The sequence below is a fragment of the Takifugu rubripes genome, chromosome 8 (genome assembly GCF_901000725.2).
Source record: "Takifugu rubripes chromosome 8, fTakRub1.2, whole genome shotgun sequence".
Lineage (NCBI taxonomy): Eukaryota > Metazoa > Chordata > Actinopteri > Tetraodontiformes > Tetraodontidae > Takifugu > Takifugu rubripes.
The window spans coordinates 18,275,678-18,293,096 of NC_042292.1; the positions used below are offsets into that span (position 1 = coordinate 18,275,678).

General features: G+C 53.1%; 1 protein-coding gene across 39 annotated transcripts in view; it reads left to right on the forward strand.

Moving 5' to 3' along the window:
• Positions 1 to 15,602: 15,602 nt before the first annotated feature.
• LOC101066428 (receptor-type tyrosine-protein phosphatase delta) overlaps positions 15,603 to 17,419 on the forward strand; it is a 185,460-nt gene continuing 183,643 nt past the window's right edge. For 18 of the 39 annotated variants that reach the window (XM_029840588.1, XM_029840592.1, XM_029840590.1 and 15 more), the window contains exons 1-3: positions 15,604 to 15,748; positions 15,912 to 16,024; positions 16,129 to 16,166. The gene's annotated coding sequence lies outside the window, so the exon portion shown is untranslated. Of the gene's footprint in view, positions 15,749 to 15,911; positions 16,025 to 16,128; positions 16,167 to 17,419 lie in introns of all 39 variants that reach the window. The other 21 variants (XM_029840574.1, XM_029840580.1, XM_029840577.1 and 18 more) reach the window with 3 other exon arrangements.

The window sequence follows — 17,419 nt, forward strand, 5'->3', positions numbered from 1 at the left end:
CGGAATACGACAACGATCCGAGCCTGTGATTGGCGGGCGTTCCTCGGGGAGGTGGTGATGCGTCACCACCGTGATACTGGTTGTATTTGCCCGATTGAGCTGTTAATCGGGTTAGCATTAGCTGTGCTAATGGATCCCGGGCACAGGATGTTCCACCCAGTCGGGACGGTGAAGTTACTTCCTCCCCCAACAGATCGGTAACATCGCCGAGCGGCTCCGCCACCGATTTGCTGGAAGGTAAAACTTGCTCTGGTAGCTTTTAGGCGAACAAAGTTGAGTGTTTGCTGTTGGTGTCATCATCCTCTTCACAGTGCGTTACAGCTAGCGTTGCATTTCCTCATGATTCACTCCCGCGCCGCTGGCCGAACCCTTGATTTGCGGCGTGGTTCAGGGCTTCCTTGCCCCGACCAATCTCGCCTGTATTGCTAAATCGATAAGCGCGCTGACGAATGTTGAGCCTGACGGATCGCGGGCGGCGAAAATCAACTCAAACGTTTGCTCGATGTCCATTTAACAACCCATTTGTGTACGCGGGAGGAGGCGGCGTGGCCGGGCTCAGGGAGGCTGCCACCATTTCAATTACAGGCCAGCCGTCCCGGGGGGGTTGGAGGAAGAGGATGAGGAAGAGTTTATTTACACATCTGACGAAGCAGGGAAACGACCTTCTGTTAGCCTCTATTTGTTAGCATTGAGCTTATCCCCATAGCTTGAGGCACAAAATGGTGGTTTGGGCCAGAGGATGAACACACTGGTTGTACTGGTCTCTATAAAGCCCCCCCCTGACTGGCCTCGTGCTGACACCAGTAGGGCAGCAGCCCTCTGAGTGGATCCTTTTACCTTCCTGCAGCTCAAGTTCTCCACCTGCAAACTCTCCACAGCAGGAGGCAAAGTCACCGATGAGAAGTGTTATTTTAAAGTTCTGACTCATCCGTGTTGCGCCTGTACTCCACTGCCGCCGGAGACGTGCAGCCAAAGCCTTTTTAAAGTATTAATCGTGTACTCGTGTATTCTTCTTACATGCTTCATCCCTGTAGTGACTAAAAATGGAGCAGCAACGGATACATTTTTAAAAGGCCCCGCTGACAGTCAGAGGAGCCTGTTCGTGTCGCACGTTGCTTCATTTTCATCTGCAACAAGTGGGAAATAAACCAAAATGTCAATTATCTAAAGGTGAGCGTTGGAAACCCAGCGAGTCGCTCTCCTCTGGGAGGCGCAGCAGCGTTAGCCGGCATGCTAAAAGCGAGCGGATGAACGTGCCAAGGCGGGAGAAAACAGCCAAATCCTCCAGCCGAGCATGAGGAATCCACATCTCCGTGTCTACAGGGGCCTCCGAGTTCAGCGTCCTCAGAGTCGAGCGTTCCCTGAATCAGGCTGCGGGAGCAGCTTCCACTTTACAGAAAATGGGATGGGAAAAAAAAGGCAGATTTTAAGGTTTCTGACAGCAGCAGCCCCAGTTCTGGAAGAGCTCTCCGGTAAATTTGTTTCCACGGGCGCAGGTAGAGCACAGAGTTGGCCGAGGTGTAAAGCATTGTGGGATACCTGGCTGTCCACACAGTGCTCGCCAACTCAGACAGGAACGCTCTGGCGGCGACCGGCGACATTCGAAGGAGGTGAGAACTTACGGAAAAGTTCCCAAGTGGAGGGAGCCAAGAGCTTCCCTCCTGACCACCGCGCTCTCCGGAGCAATGATGTCAGAGGTAGACCAGGACAAAGGTGTGTCACTAGTCCCGATCTACTTCCTGTCACACGCTCCTCTGTGGTCGAGTCACGCCAACCTGATGAAGATGAGGAGGAGGAAGTGTAAGAGTGAGGGCTCGGACGCGGCTGAAATCCGGAGCAGGATAAACACGGAAGCGTGACGAAAGAGGACAAATCACTCAGGTAACCTGAGGAGACGGATCCGCCTCCACCTAAACCGCCACCTTAAACCTGCCCATCGGCGCTAATTAGATCAGGCGCTGGTCGGGTTGGGGCCTAGCTCAGAGCAAACAACGTTAGCTACGATCAAAATACGATAGATCTTCCTGAAACCTCGCCTGACTGGAGCAGAGCACCAAGGTCAGCTGATCCCATATTGGGAACGCTGGTCCGCTTCTGGAGACGTTTACGCAGGAATCGTCGGCGCTCAGTGACCACAGAAACAGTTAAAACCCGATAAAAGTGCGGCCGCCAAACGTAAAGCAACAAAAACACTGACATGATATCGACGCAACAATTACAGGAGCCGAGTAACAACCTTGGTAATACGGCCAGACTCTACGCTCCAGCTAAAGGAGAGTGATAGCTGGATCAATACCGCAACCCCTGGAGTGTGTGTGTGTGTGTGTGTGTGTGTGTGTGGAGGGGCGCTCCCATAGCATTTCATAGCACGGTAGCCATCATGACCCTCTGGGCTGGAACTAATTGGTGTAAGATTAACTTTCCAGTGGGGGATGATGACCCCGAGCGCAACCTCACATCTCCTGGTCGGGATACGGTGAGGGTGATTATTTGCTTCTGGCCACAGTCCGATGGGACAGGAAATAAAAAGAACGGACGGGGGATTGTCCGGGTCACCGCGTTCAGAAGGCTCTTATCACATAGCTTAGCTAAAGCTAGCGACTCAGTTTGAGCTTTTACCATAAGAGAGAGGAACAACCGTTGTTTTTTGTTTAGCCGCGCTAACATTTGTTGTCTCTTCACACTGTTTGTTCTCTCCCGCCGCTCGACCCCGATGACCGGGGGCTCGCGCCAGTCGATTTCGGCGTCGCACCTTCGCCCTCCACGAGGTGGGCTCGCTCTTGACGTGTTCAACAGCATCGATCCGCCCTGGCTTTGATTATTGGCGAGTTAGTACTCGACCTCCAAATCCGCTCGGCCGCGTGGCTGTTAGCCGACGTGGCTACGGCGCGCGGGGGGGGGGGGGCCTCGCTCGAGGGTTCTGCCACAACTGAAGCGATCGGTGGTTCTTCCGGTGTTCATTTCTCCTTCATCTCCTGACGTCTCAATATTCCTTTACGTGCTTTTCCGCCTGACAGCCGTCCCCTCGTGATTCCGCCCGTAATCGGCGGTGTGACGGGGTGACCGACAACGAGGGAGGAAGCCCATTCATGTGCAGAGCGGAGCTCAGACGTTCCCGGCGTCACAGCAAACCTGACAACCCACGACCCATTTCAGCCGCCAACAAGCCGGAGGGAAGACAGCGGTTTTCACGGGTGAGCGCCGCGCAATAGCGGCAGCCGCTCCGCAAGGTACCCAGACGATTTGCGGGTCACATCCCCTTTTAGGGCCGGCGGCGGATCGTGACTCCCCGCCGGCGCCGCAATTTTGCCGAAATTGTCGCCTCTGATTTCCGACGTGACATTCCGCCGGCGTGTCAGCGGAGGCCTGGCGCCGGAATCACGGAGAGTGCTGCTCAGTCTGCTCTGCTGCGGCGCATTAATAAGCGAAGGGCTCTGGGACAGGAGAGACCGGAAGGTTCACGGCGGCTCGGGACAAGTTTCCCCAACAAAAACACCGGCGACTGGTCGGACTGGAAAGGCGGTTTGGGAGGAGGCGGCTGTTCCTGGGCGCTGTGGCGCCTCACCTTTGCTCGCTCGCCCCCCCACACGCAGACCTCTGTGAGAACCTATAACACCTTTAGCCAGCCCATTCGAACCCTGACCTTTGACCTCTCACCCCTGACCCAAATCAACCTGGATGCAGGTTTGGGTGCTCACACACGCACAGACACACACGTGCACGCAGGCTTCCGCCGAACTGTGGAACCTTTGACTCCATGTTTCCTTCTCAGCGGGAAAAGACGTAAAAACTTTTTTTTTAATATTAAAAACTATCATTCGCTTCTTTGCTGGAACTTTTCCCCCCTTTCTGGTGCGTTTCCCCTGGTGTGTTTATGTAGGACACGCAGGATGTTGTTGTTTTTGTGCATTAATGAGCGTGTGAACGGCGCTCCCTAGGAAAAAAAACCCTATTTTTCTAATATATATTTATAACAGCTACACTGGGCACAAACCACAGCCCCTAATTGTGTCATTTGCACCGTGAGGGGCAGAATCAGCGGTGCGACAGAGGAAATCGTACCACACGCTAACGAATTTACACGGAATTAAACAGAAAACCCACATTCCTGTGGTTTAGCAAGTGTAACGGAGCTGCTCACAGGTCCTGTAGCCGTTTGCTAAATGCTAACACAAATGAGGCGTGCGAGAATAATTCAGTTTGTGTTTCAAAGCTAACCAAAGATGGCGGCCGATGGCGCCTCACCGCCTGCGCAAACAGCAGCTTTTTCTTTGGAGGACGGACAGTTAATCATGCAAATGTTGCTACGCTAATTTCTGTTTCCCGATGATGCTAGCACCCATCCAGGCTCTCCTTTCAATAGTCTGCAACTTCCTGTAAACTCCCGTCAACGGTACGCGTGCGCTCCAACGTCTCCACGCAAACGCTGCCCGACCTCGTTAGGAGTAAAACGAAAACTCTCCCAACCGGAAAACCCGTCTCGACATCGGAGGGGGACGATGACGTCTTTGCTTTGTCACGCCAGCCCCGATTAGCCAAAACAGCAGCAGTTTAATTTTGCGAACGGTAATTTCGTGCGGGGTTAGCTCCACGTTGATGCATATTTTACAGCCAGTTTTTAAAAAAAAAAGGTTTTTGCCCGCGAGACTCATTTGAAGGAGTCCAGCTCGTGTCCGTCAGTCGCTGGAAAATAAAGTATTAACGGCGTGAACTCGACCAGTGCCCCCGATGTGAACCATAAATTCTAATATTAGGTCTAATCACGCTGCGCCGTGACTCACACAACAGCAGCGCCGCAGATTTACGACACGTTCTAACCGCTGGGAGGTCGCACGGAGGTCAAACTGCAATTAAACCCCAGCTAAAGACAGATGGACAGGTCCAAGATGGCCGCCGGACAAAACGTCAATATTTACTCAAGTTTGACAGCTTTGAATTAAATGAGTGAATATTTCCAGCAGAGTAAGTCGGTGCTAGGTGCTAGCTAGCGTCGGTAGACCGCTGGCAGGCAGAGAGCCGAAGGTAAAACCAGCCTCGGGCTGAACGCCGAAGTTTCCTCCGACTTACGTCACACCAAAACCACCAAACCTGGACTTTTTATTCGATGAGGAGCCTCATCGGTGACAAACGAGACTCCCGCCTGCGGAAACGGACGCACGTGGTTAATTAGCCTGCAATATAAACACATTTAGACCTCCAGTAATATTTACTGCAATAATGTCGACAAACAAACATCCCGTATTAGCGTTAGCGTTAGCAAAATCCACTCATCTCACAGCTGGGATTAATCAAGCACAGGGGAACGGAGCGTTTCCAGGATCTTTCCGGCTCTTTTTTATATCCAAACCACAGAATCGCTGCCAGAGGAACGAAACAGCACCAAACCCAAATGCACCCCTGCTCAGAGGAAGCAGGAGGAGGACCGGGGTTGGCTCTGAATCCAGTCCCTTTAACTGGGACCTCGTGGGTGCAAACGCGGGTCGAGCTCCGAATCCAGATGTGTTCAAGCCTCTGGATTCTCGGCGGAAGCCTCCTCATTTCCAGTCAACACGTTGGACACGTTTCCACACCCGCCATGACGACCACCCTTCAACATTAAAACACTCTTGTTTGGCTAATCTGGCTCCTTTCCTTGAAGCACAACCGCGTCCGTTTCCACGGCGATGCATTGCTCCGCTTTGATGTCCTTTGATGTATCGCGCACGTCTTCCAGAAACAGACAGTTTCAGCACAGGAACGAGTAGCACGCATTGAGTCTTTTCGGACAAGCAACGCGTTACCATGGTGACCGACCCGTATAGGAGGTCTCTATAAGAACTGAGTGTTTGCAGAGTTCGGAGGAGGCTCGCGCTGCTGGCAGCTAGCCCCAGGTTAGCCGCGAACATTGCCAGGTTTTCTCCAATGAAAGCCGAAACGAGGAAGTCGGCTGAAAAAGGCAACATGGCCGTCACAGACATCGCGGCTCGCGACCCCGGGGTCGGGCCTTTGCTCTGCGAATACGCGCCTCATCAACCTCTGGAATCTCCTGTTCTCCCTCCCACTCCTTCACCAGTCGCTCCTTCTCTCACGCCGCACCTCCCACCTCCGCCGACCCGCAGCGACGTGCACCCGGGCGCACATGCTCGGCTCATTTGTGCGGGCCAATCGCAGCCTGACATTGTGTCTGACAGTTCAGCTCGTGCTATTCCCAGAGGGATCTATTAAGACGCGCGATTCCGTGAGCTGCTGGAAACGGAGAGCTGCGCTCCGCAGCGGATTACTTAATCAATAATATAGGGAAGCATTAAAATAAACTCGTTCCTACGCCGGGAGAGAACAGAGGTCGAGGACGTCTGACTTTGACGGAGCAAAGCCGAGCGTTCTGCCGTAAACAAGCATTTAGCTACACCAAAAAGACGGTAAGGATGTAGAGAAATCTATTGTTTTGGCAGGAGTACGCGGGCCGCGGTGACCCCGAGCAGCCCTGTTTTTGTCTTGATGCGAGTTTATTTCTCTAATTCCCAGCGGAGACAAAAAAACCTCATTACCATGCAACGCTGTTGCGTAACCGCGCCGCTGAACTCCTTTTGCCTCGGCGGGGATCGAAGTCGTCTTGCTGCGCTAACGTGGCTTCTCTTCAAAATGCTAACGGACAAACTGCAGATGAGTCCTGCTTCACTGTCCCACCGAATCCAGTTTATTTGTCCTCTCTGTCCCGGAATCACCGGTCTACTTACTTCCAGAATAAAGCAGATTAGCATTTCAGAATAGCTCCTGAGGATTCATCAGGCCATTTTCTGGCGCTAGCACCTCACCAGCGACATCGCTCGCCGAGGCACAACTTATGTAACGACCGTGAATTAGATGGAGAGCAAATTTTACAGCACCTGCAAATTGGCGAATAGCTACTTGTCTCTAATTTATGCTAATACCCGCACCGGCAAATTCTTCCTTGGGGAGCATTAGCGGCATAAGCTTGTGCTTAATAAAGTGACTGTTTGCTTTATTAGCTATGCATCAAAACCAGCAGATGTTCCCGAGTCACACACTCGGGTTCACGGGGTCAGGGCTAGTCCGAGATGCTAAGGAAGCCGGGGGCTAGCTTTTCGGTCACAGAGGCCAAAGGCTCTGCTGTGTGCCAGCAAAAAATTCCTGTGTTTCCCGGGCGAAGCCGGAGGAAATTTTCCATCTGGATGAACCACAAACAACTTTGACAAAGCATCAATAACTGATGAGCCGGGGTGAGAAGTGGCCGGAGAGTTCCTGTCTGCGAGCTATTGTTCTCCTCGGCGCCCGTTCCAGGACGTGCTAGCACGCCTAAAAATACACCTCTGTCGTTTCTGCTGGAAACAACCAAAGGAGAAGAATGCTTCCTTCACTGTCGGAACATTTGCACATGAATTCTCAGATGTGCTCCCTGATGGTATCTGATCCTCCCACACCGCTTCTCTGACTGGAAATACTGGATGCTGCACCTGCACCGCTCAGGAGATGGTAGGAGGCAGGAAGTGGATCTCAGAAACCGAGATTCCGAGGAACTCTATTCCTGTCGGCTAAAAAACCCCAAAGCTCACGATGGTGCCGAGGCATTCTTAGACACAAACCCCACTGCTGATTAGGTAAGACGATAGCTAACGCTAACATGCACGTTTTTGGATTGTGGGAGGAAACTGGAGAAGTTGGAGAGAACCTACGCAGGCTGTGGGAGCCAGAACCAACTCCCCTCTCGTCAGCGGCGGTTTGACGACTTCCTGTAAACAAGCGCCAGCGTGATTCAATTAAACCCTTTACAAATGAACCACAATCTGAAGCGAGCGCCGATCGCTCTCTCATTAGCCGCCTCACGCGGCGGCATCTGGATCCTTTCACGCTTTCCTCTGTTTGCCGCGTCTCTCACCAATTCACCCTTTTCCTCCCCCCGTCCCGCTTTTCCGTCTCATTACGAAAGCCCCTCGGAATCGTAATTATGCACGACCGACCATATCATCTCCAAATATTAGTATGCTAATGCGTGTTTTCATACACAGCCGATACTGTGGCGCGGACTTGCTAACAACCCATGAAGTGGCTTTTGGAAGGCAAATAAATGAGTAAAACAGCCTATAAACACCGAGAAAACCTTCTCCCCGAGGACCTCCAGCCCGTGTAAAACAAAGCTCCGCCTACTGGCTGCCTCGAGCAGACCGCCCCCCCCGGGGAGACCAGGTAAGGCGATTATTTAAGCCTCAGCACCTACGTGGCCGCACTTTGTCTGGTCGGATGCTGCTAAATTTGCTCCGGTGAAAGCTGTCGGGAGCAGTTCGTACCGCCGACCTAATATTTGTATTTTACTAGCTTATTTTTGGACCGACCCCGGAGGAAATGACGAGAACTTGGGTTCTGTCGGAAATTCCCTCCATTTATCCGCTCAAAGAGTGCGATCTTCCGTCGGACCCCGGGGCTATTGTATTTTTATTTACTTTCTGGTTTGTGATAAAATATCCATGCTATTCACCGACGGCCGCCGGCCTCCAGTGGAGATGAAATTAGAAATCTATAATTCAGTTCACACATCAGAAAGTCGGCCCAGAAGAGTAAATGTTTGGAAAGAGAGACAAACAGCGGAGAGAGCGAGATCTTAACGCCTCAACTCTTCACAAGAACTTCAAAAACGGGAATATTGACACTGAACATTCCAAAGACGCTCAGAACTTTTGACGCCGCGGCAGCTGTGATCATCGATTCTGTATTTCGGCACCTTTTATGGTCAGTTGACGGTCGGACTTTGGGTTCGAGGAGCAGCCGTACAGCCGCCAACCACCAAGATACCGTTCCCTTCCTGCGCTAGCGGACGATCCGTTGGCTAAAGAGAACGTGAACTAGCGAAGAAAACGTGCGTCGTGTATCACGTTCACTCAGTGGGAGCAGCGAGCGGGTTAGCGGTCGCTCCAGCCTCCAGCTGTTCTCCCGACGATCCCCGAGTAATAACGGTAAACGGGTAATATCCGCCGAGCGTAATTGCTGTTGCCGCGGGACGCCTTCATAAAAAAAGAACCACGTTGGGGAAGGCGGTTTGTTTGCCGACGCCCCGTCGGCCCTGAGGAATGCTCGTCAGAACGGGGTCAAACGTTCCGTTTGTGTCTTTAAATGCAAAACAGCGGGAGGGAAACGTGACGTGAAAATGCCGACATGAGAACTTCCTCCAAACTCGCCCTGTTTGGAAATAAACTTTCCACATTCGCTGGTGGTTGTGCGGTTGTGTGTTTGCGTGGTTGTCTGCTGGGTCGTCCACACATAAAAAACTCCGGTAAACGCAGCAACCCCGGGGTTCCCTCCTCTGCCTTCCAGGAATAATAAAGCGTATTACGAAAAGCAATAAGCTCCTTTTATTAAAGCGAATCCCCGCACTACCTTTAAGCCAGAGACGGCGCGTCAATCAAAGTTGTTCGCTCCCAGTTTCCCGTGATACGAGAGCGCCGCTTCTCCGATGGTTACAGATGGGAGTTGGAAGCATTTAGGAATGGCCGAACGGGTCATCGTGGAAAATGAGGAATGAACGGCAGGATCCTGGAGGCAATGAGGCAGCTCTGGATTTACTGGACAATCAGACGTTTGAATTTAGCCCCAGAAGCTAACTCTTAGCTCTTCCTGGAAACCGTGGAGCTTCTCTGAGGAACCTCTGAATTATTAAGCCTCCAAACTCTGTAGTTTATTGACACACAAATTCAGCTCTGGATCGTCTTTCCCTCTCTTTCCTTTTGAATTGATTCCGCCTCCCCGTCGGGCATTATCAGCATATTGTACCGATATTTCACCGGCCTTGATGATACCTCCCGTCAATGGGATGCCAGGAAGCACCGGGGAAGAAATAGATTATGTCCGTTTCCTTCAACCTCCAACAGAAAAGACGGGTTTTCCGAGGGTCCATCCCTTAAACGACGACAAGCGGACACTTTTATTTTGAAGGAGGTGAAAAGTGCCGCACAAGCAGTGGGAAAAGCCGCCGCTTCCACGCGGTTTACGGACCATCTGCCACCACCACACGAGAGGGTCCGACAGGCAATTTATTAGACCGCCTCCAGCTGGGCTGGACGACCTCTGTGGCATACGCCGCTCCAGCAACGCTAGTTTGTCATCTACGTATCCTGAAAATATCGGCGCTACGCCGGCCGATTACAGCATTTCTCGCCGGAGCCCTCGCAGGCGTTAACTGGGAAGGGAAGTTTGACGGACAGTGTTGGTCCAGAATTAAGGGTGAAGCTAATTTGTGGCTAGCTAAACTGGAAGGTATAAAAGGCGCAGGTGTTTATTGGTAACGACACTGCAGCCGGTTCAGAGGTTGGAGGGGAGGAAAAGGGGGCAGCTGAAGGAAGGAAGGAAATGAAAGCATCGCGGGCGTTGCTGTCAATAGAAAACAATGAAGGCAACTGTCGCTAACGCCACAACTGTCTAGAGCTGATCTACCATAGACCTTTACATGGTTATGGTGGGAATAATCATTTCATCAAAGAATCAAAGAAAGGCCCCTTTTTCGCCCACGGCGTTTTATGTACATCCTTCCTTTGTGTATCGCAAAAAATTCCCAAATTAAACGGTACGTCCCACACATGTGGAGCACGAGGACGTCAACGGGGACGATGCTTCGGTGCAACCAGGAGTTTCATTGATTTCAGTAGCTCAAATCTGTCGTTCAGATCTCCTATAACATGGTTACGGCGGCGTGTGGGCGGGGCTACACACACGCTGTCACTAATACATGGTCAGCCTCACTTTTGCGACTTATCAGCGGAAGAGAGCAGCAGGGTTCAGGAAATCGATGGAAAAGTTCTTTTATGGCGTCTTTTAGCGCTTTTTGCTTTGATCTGACACATTAAACACGCGAGACTACCAAAACTCAGGAAACGGTCGTCAGTAAGAGCTAACGAGTCCGCTCGACAATCTGTCCTGACAACCTGATGTAGTTCGCGTTTCCGTGGAAACATCAAAGCCTTTGAAGCGAGCTGAACCGGACGGCGGAATGAACGACACCTGTCCGACAACAACAATAATGTCCTCTCACTCAATGTTTTCCAGGAGTTTCCTGCTTCCGGGCAGTAAAAAGGAGCCCTTGTTGAAGCTGCGCTGGTAGCTAACCTGCAGCTGGTGCGTGTGGCTGGTCCCAGCTAAATAGTGACTTCCCGTTTCCTCCAAAGAGGGTGAATGCAACACTTTTCCACCTCGGGTGGATGACGACGTTCCAGAGCGACGGGAGACTCAAAGCCAAAGATTGGGAGGGTCAGTTCGGCTTGTTTTGAGGGAACGTTCTCACGTCACTGCTAGCATATTCGCACCAGCCTGCGGAACATGAATCAGCCTGGATGAAGGTGAACACAGGAGCCGGTGACCTGTTCCAGATCAGGAAAAGGAGCTTCAGAGGCTGCGGAACGCCGAGGAGCTCTGGAAACCCGCCGGATTTTTCCCACTGAATGTCCAATTGGAGAGAATTCTCAGATCAGCGGGTGCACGGAGCTAAACGCCATGAGAACCTCCCCAGTCGTCTCGGGTTCCGTAACCCTCCGATCAGCTCGGAACATTAGAAGAGCCGAGGAAGCTCGCTGGAGAGGAAAGCTGTGTCATTGTGTCACCTTCAGCGCCGAGAGAAGCACAGAGGCGTCGGAGAACCTCCCACCGAACATATGTTTCTCCTAAACCCGACAAAACAACCGGCGTGAGGCTGAGCAGGGAATGACGGAAGAGCTCCGTCAGGAACGCTCCGATCTTCGATCAGGAAACAAGCCCTTCCGGTTCCTAAAATATGGACGGACATCGTGCGACTCCCGGTTTCGTCTGTTTGGGGTTTTGGCTCCCAGAGTGTTTTCTCACATTGAATTCCGAAAAACTGGAAATTGTTTTTTTTCTTTTTTCCTTCTCTGTCGCATCCAAACGATGAGCTCATCCGAGGAGCCGTAACGACGACGGGAGGCGGCCTCGGAGATTAAACGCCACCGTGTGACAGCAACAAAGACGGCGGCGCTTTAATTAGCGAGCGTTTGTGCAGTCTTCCATTCAAACTTTGTTCCAGTTCCCGTCTCATTTGCTAAGTGAGGGATTTTAAAGCGTCGGGGTGTTTCGGAAGTGGAGCCGTAATTGCTAACAAACCTGACTTTAGCCCAGAGAGCTAACCCAACATTTCTGGCCCCGCCCGCAACAACTGTGACACGTGTGCTGACATTAGCGCCGACATTAGCGCTGGAACTCAGCCGTCTTCCTCCTCCTCCTCCCTGTCGGACTTGCTTTTCCACCCTTGTTGCCGATTGATCGCTGGCGTTCCCCACCTGAGGCGACGCCGGCGCCAGCCGATATCTGCCCATTCAAAGATGAAAACCAGTATCGTCGCGCCGTCACTCCGCTTCCCACAGAGCTCGGCGCTAAGTGGCGTATTAAAAACGGTCCGATTCCCGGGAACAAAGGAAATATGCAAATCTCCTTTATCCCATAATCCAGCGGCGATCACAAGAGGCACTAAAGAGCAGTTCAGTCGGCAAACGGCGCCTCTTATGACGGGCGGGAGCGGAGCGAGCAAGTAATTCCGGCCTCCTAGAATAATCCCATGACTCATAAATATCACCTGGCTTCTGGATATCAGATATAAAGAGCCGAAGTCACCCACTCAATTTTATTTATGTTGCTTTACTTGGAGGGACGCCAGCTATATATTCTAGCTGGAACTCGCGCCGCGTCGAAGCAATAAACAAATCCCATTTCGCTCATCCTCGGCGGATCGCGCAGATATTGAAATCATGACTCCGGCGCCGCGGCTACGGTGGGCTTCTGCTAGCCTGATTTGATGCTAGTTTCCAGCGAAGGAACCGAATCGCTCGAGCTCGGATCGCTTAAAAGGAGACCCGAGTGTGATTTGTTAAGAAGCAGCAGCATCGGCGGCAACGCTTCTGAAGAGAAAAGACGCTCGGGTAATGAGTTGCACACGACGCGGCAACAAAAGGTCAAGAGCGCTTTCATAACGCAGCTCTTGAGGATCGAGAGCCCAACCTTGTACGATGGATTCAAAGGTTCCGTCAACAAAGCAGGCGCTAGAACGGAGCGGCGGGCGAGACGCGCGCTGGATGGCTGCGGGGTTAGCGTTAGCGTAGCGTTACGCGTGTCATCGGCCGACTCTGAATCGTGACCGCGGTTCAGGTTTCTGAAACACGGAGACGTTTATGCGGAGCCGGGTCGCGAGGCCAGGTCCGTGCGAGTGCGGCGCCAGCCCATAATGAATCACTCGGGAGCCGTTTCGTAAGACCGGCCCGGGTTGATAAACGAGGGCCGCCGTCGTCTGCCAAACCACGAACGCTGCCGAGGCCCAGGAACCCGCTGGAGAGCCTGGTGGCCCACAGACCTCTGGGATTACGACCCGGTTGAGAATGATGGGATGTGACACAATCACAGCTGGGATAGATCCGTTCCCTGACGTGTCGGACCCGCACGAGATCAGGAACATGGTTCTAATCTTCTGGCTGGACCATGTTTACACGTTGAGCTAAACCGCGTCCCCGCCAGACAGAACAAATCCAGTTCAGAGCTGCGAGAGGAGGCAAAACGGGGACAGAATGATGTCACTCCGGTGCCGTTTCAACCCAGCACGAAGCCGAAACCGGGCCCATTTTTTTTTCAGCCTGTGCTTAACTCCCTCATGCATGCGTAAGTTAGCTTAAAGGGCACAGTAGCGACAGCGGTCCAGCCAGCTCCTCGTGGGTTGAGTCACAGTTTTCGGGTTCCTAACCCCGCTGACTGGAGGGATCAGGGCCCGGACTGCAGAACCGAGGAGGGGTCACGCTATAAAACCAGCCGCACCAGGAGACCTGGCGGCGTTAGCATGCAGCCCACGTGCTTCAGGACACCTCGGAGTTCGAACGGGTCATCGGCCCCTGATGAACATGGAGGTCCCGCAGGAACTGGACCTGAATGCATCTCTGCAGTCCAGCGGAAAGAACGGACCCGGACTAAAAGAACCATCTTTGTTCCACATAAACTGGTGTAACGGCGCCCTGCTGATTTATGAGCGCTGCTGCTGCGGCGAATATCAGAGAGTCTTTTTACAAAAACCCGCTTCACTGGAATAATAAATATTCCGATTTCATCGGTTGTTCACCATGTTCTTCAGGGGGCAACCAAAATAAACACGCGGGGGGGGGGGGGGACACAAAGCGAGCTACCAGAGCGCGCTAACAACAAAGACCTTTGGAAGTCCTCCCGAGCACCCCCGATGCTAGCGCGGTTGCTCTCCTTCTTCGGGCGCGTTGACCCACATATTGTTCTTTCAGCAGCAGATGAAACGAATGCAGCTTGGAGTTAAAATCCCATCTGAGAGGGAGGAGACGTCCGCCGTCCGGACTTCCGAACCCAAACGTTTAAAATCACTTGATTAAGCTCAACGAGTTCTTGTGGGTCGTGGTCTCGCCATGATTTAGCACAACCACGTGATCTTCCAGGCCGGCTCACTTCCAGGACAGATGTTTCTCCGCTGCCCCGATGGAACGTTTTCTCGAAACTCTGGCGCCCACGCGGCCTTTTCCCACAAGCCACTGCTGTTTTCTGCGAAAATCCTTGAACGGCTTATGAGTCCCAGATCACGTCCCTCCGTACGTCTTATCTCTGTCCAGGGGACTTGAGCCAAACTTCCAAAAAACAGGAAATTCCAGAAAAGAAGCAGCCCGACATTCCGTCCCGGCCGCGGCGTTCCCGCCATCTCACACCCTGGATCATCCCTAATGAACTCCGATGAAATATTCATGCTGCACAATTACTTAAAGCAAGCGATATGATTAATACATGAACTATAAATCATGCGCACGCACAACACAACGCGCTGTCTGCGTTTACAAATGGGACCGGAGGGGGGGCGTGGAGTGGGGGGGGGGGCAGGTTACTCCGATCAGGAAGGAGGCCTCCAAACCCACAACTACGGCCGGAGGTTTCGGGTCGAGTTCTGTCGCCTGTATTTTTAGTTTTTCCCGCCTGTTTTGATCCCCCAGGTTCTGCTCTGATCAGCAGCCTGGACCCCCCCCCAGTCCCCCCCCAGCCATGTGAACGCTCAGACACTCTGATGTCTCCACTCCAAACCTCCAGATTCCCCTCTCCTCTCCTTTTCCCTGCCTCACTCGACCCCCGCTAGCCGCTAACGCCGCTAACGATGACAGAACACCTGGACGCCGACCGGCCGCTCCTCAGGAAATTAACTGGTGGCGCGAAACCTGGAATTCTCTCCTAGGTCTCCACAAAACATGGATGTAATCTGGGATTACTGCTGCATTCGAATGGAAAGTTAATTTTGCCGCCCGTGTCCTCGCTGATGTTTCCGAAAGAACCATTAATCTCATACGAAGATTCCTGAAATTATTTTTATCCTCCAGAGTGGCTCAGGGGCAGCTGCTAATGTAGTCTGGATATAATCCAGATTAAACGTGTTCTGAAATGTCCGATTCGATCTGGAATATTTAATACAGAAAATGAATGAGGAAGTAGAAAATATTCCAAATCAGTGGAGATAATCTCGTTGTTTCGGGGGAATCTTATTCTGAATTAATCTTATTCTGGCCACCAAGCGGCGGGGCTGCGAACTGCAGCTCGGAGCGCAGCATCCCTGCCTCTTCCTCTCTCCTCCTCCGTGCGTGTGCGTGCGTGTGCGTCCTGCCACAGCCTGACAGCACTGCCGAGGCTGCGTTTTCCCAGGGAAAAAAAAAGGAAAGGCTGCGCTCTCTCAGTTTGGTGCCGCTCTCGGTGTCTTTGGCGCCAGTGGTGAAGAGAGCAGGTACCGTCCGTCCGTCCGACTCTCCCTCCCTCTCTAAGCTGCCTTTCCCCCTCTTTGCTGCGCGCTCATCACATTTCAGCACTTTTTTTGGGGGGTTGGTGCTGGAGGGTTACTGGACCCGCGGTTCTAATGGAATTTCTTGTGGCTGTCTTCTCTCTTTCAGTTGAAGCTGGGGCCTGTTTTTGGAATAAGAAAAGCGTCGCTGTTTTCTGACTTGGAGGGAAGAAAGAAGGGACTCCTCTGGAATTTCCTAAGGAATTTATCCCGACCGCTCCGGTAAGTGGACATCCCGATGAGTGGGTCCTTCTCACGCACAAACCCGACTGTGTCCGCGGATGAAAGCGTTGCTCTCATTGTCAATTCCTCTATTTTGATTGCAGTTACTGGGGTTTTTTGCGCGCTGCCGCCTGCGCTCATAGTAAGTAGACTTTTTTTCTTTCCTCGCTGCATCTGCTCGTTCCGCGATGTGTTCCCGTCTTTTCATGGCGTTTGCTCCAAGTTGCGCGGCCGTGCCAGTGTGTGGGTCGGTGCCCGGGGAGGGGGCGCGTGTTTTTGCACGTCCTGGAGCCGCGGCGAAGAGAAGCGGCGCGTCCGGCGCGCCGCGCTTGCGCCCGCGGCTTGACGCTTGCGGGACGCGTTTTGGGTTCACGGCCGTTGATGTTTCGGAGCGGCCCTCAAACACCCCGCCCAGACCTCCAGGCGGTGCTCAGCCCCTCTCGCTGACACCTCGCCGAGGCGCAGGCACGCACGGGCTCCGCGCGGCGCGTCAGCTGCGGGTCGTGCGGGGAAAGTTTGGGCTGAACGTTGGCTGCACTGGTGTGGATGGCTGCGCAGACTCAGGTGATGGGACGTCAGGTGGGATGTGACTAAGCTGCTGTTGGCTGACAGGCTTTGATGGCAGATTTGACTCGTGACTGACAGCCCCCCCCCCCCTCCCCCCCAAGGATTTATTCCACCCTTTTCTTCACGTTTGTCAGGCTGACAAGTGAGTCAAGCAACGCCAATTAGCGGCAACGTGGCACAGGCGAGTAGATAAAGATGCCAAAAAGGCCAGACAGTGACCTCTGAGTGTGTGTGTGTGTGTGTGTGTGTGCGTGTGTGTGTGCGTGTGCGTGTGTGTGTGTGAGAGAGAGAGAGAGAGGAGGAAACCAGGCCAAGGACAGCTCATGCAGGCTGAGACAATCAGTTACATCAGGACTTGTTGTCTGTTTCACGTCACCACCTGATCCCGGGTTTGAGTCCGATGTAGGAAAAGTCCCGCTGGCTCATCGCTGGTGAGGTGAGAAGGTCCTTCCAGGGCTTCCACCTCAACCTGCAGCTGAGAGCGTGTCCTCGCAGGTGGGACCCGCCCCCGGCCGTCCTGCAGCCGCTCCCACCGACGTTCTTCCCTGTCGTGTGACGGGCCTCGGGCCCACATCCGTCACCGCCAGATGGGAATTAAGCAGGAAGCAGCGGGGAGGACGGCCTGTCCCGCTGAAGGCCGTCCACGCCGACCTGCGGCCTGGGCTGGTCGGACAGGTGTGAACGCAGGTCCAGGCCGCTCCCATCACGCCGTCCGTGACGTCATCGGGGCGGGACGCCGTCGCCGCCGCTGACAGGCACTGGTCAGACGCTGAATTAGTTCTTCTGCTAATGGAATTCTGCAGGATGAGCGGAGAGAAAACTCCCGCC